Below are 1,373 nucleotides of genomic sequence, written 5' to 3' on the forward strand. Positions count from 1 at the left end.
GAGGTGGATGCCCGTACCCGTGAACGAGTTTGCGAGACCGCCACTAGGTGGCGATAGAACGCGAGCAAGAGAGACGCGGCGAGATTGAACGCGAGCAAACCGAACGTTCCTCTAGCCGGAGCGAGAAAGCCTCTGGTAACTGGGTCCCCTTACCCCTCCGGTTCGGTCGCCCCAGCCGCTTCACTCCTTCGAGCAACTGGAGGTTCTCGTCAGCTTGTCAGTTAGTGCCGTGGCGCCGTGACGGTACGGTTGTTGCTTGGTGCGTTGTTTCGTTTGATCGTACGGCTCGCGAAACGTGTCTGCTATTCAATGGGGACCTTGCTCCGGACCCATCGTCGCGACGGACACTGTTACGAGCAGGGAGATAGTCAGTGATTCAGTTTGGTGACTGGAGATTAGTCGCGTGTGCTTATTTACATCAGATTGTTTCGTTTTAGTTTTCTTCTTTAGTTCTTTGACTTTGGTTTTTACCTTTTTTTGAGGGGGGCGGAGGATATATTTTACGTGACTAGTTCGGTAGACCTTGTAATAGTGCGTTTTTGTAATTGCAACGTGTATTGCAAGGTGCGACGAGAGAAAGCAAGTGAGGTATTCTGTATTTGAAGCAGAGTAAGAGAAGAAAAGGCGGGAAGAGAAGATCAGGGCTGTGATCGATGATTTCTTACGTGCTGTTTGGTGTGTGCGCGTTCTATGCCTGATCAACGTCCGTGCAGTACGCGGTATTGTAGATAAGGTGAGCTATTTGTTATGTCCTACTTTAACGTTTGGTTCGCGCGCGGCTATCGGATTGACGTTACGCGGATACGCCACGTGAACGGAGCGCCGGATCGCGGATACGACGAGCCACAGTTTTCATTGTGCGATGTGACACGAGTATATGACCGATAAAACGTATTGATCGATAAAACGATCACGTTAAATTACCTGAAAATTTTATCCCCGTTTCACCCTTTCTATTACTGAAAAAAAAGGGAGAAAAAGAAGAAACGATATCGACGATATATCATATGAGACATTGACTTCTTTATTCCTCGGTCTTCATAGGATAATTCGTCTCGTTCCTTCAAATCCTGTAACACCAAAGCGTGTTCTTCCGATCGAAAGAATCTTCTTAACGCCAGTATACAAAAAGAGGAGAAGGCTCTCGAAAAAGAAAGGAAAGAGTACATAATCTCGATCATAGAGTGTATCATTGTTCGGCTGAGTTCCGCGTTCGCCAGGGCGAGCCACCCTTAATCCGACTTATTGTTAGAAAGCCGACGGCCGCCGGCTGAAATCTGATTTCGTTCTTCATTCAACGTCAGTCGAGCTTGCATGGCATCGCGTCTGGGCCCGAGTCGAGTGACGTTTTTCACGGTTTTCGGCCGAACGAG

General features: G+C 48.3%; 1 protein-coding gene across 3 annotated transcripts in view; it reads left to right on the forward strand.

Moving 5' to 3' along the window:
* The first annotated feature begins 139 nt into the window (after positions 1–139).
* Positions 140–1,373, forward strand: part of LOC100745816 (discoidin domain-containing receptor 2-like) — a 141,069-nt gene continuing 139,835 nt past the window's right edge. For 2 of the 3 annotated variants that reach the window (XM_024366064.2, XM_012382935.3), the window contains exon 1: positions 140–733. The gene's annotated coding sequence lies outside the window, so the exon portion shown is untranslated. The remainder of the gene's footprint in view (positions 734–1,373) is intronic. The other variant, XM_012382933.3, reaches the window with a different exon arrangement.

Source organism: Bombus impatiens, unplaced genomic scaffold (assembly GCF_000188095.3).
Source record: "Bombus impatiens unplaced genomic scaffold, BIMP_2.2 scf_0197, whole genome shotgun sequence".
In the NCBI taxonomy this organism is placed as follows: domain Eukaryota; kingdom Metazoa; phylum Arthropoda; class Insecta; order Hymenoptera; family Apidae; genus Bombus; species Bombus impatiens.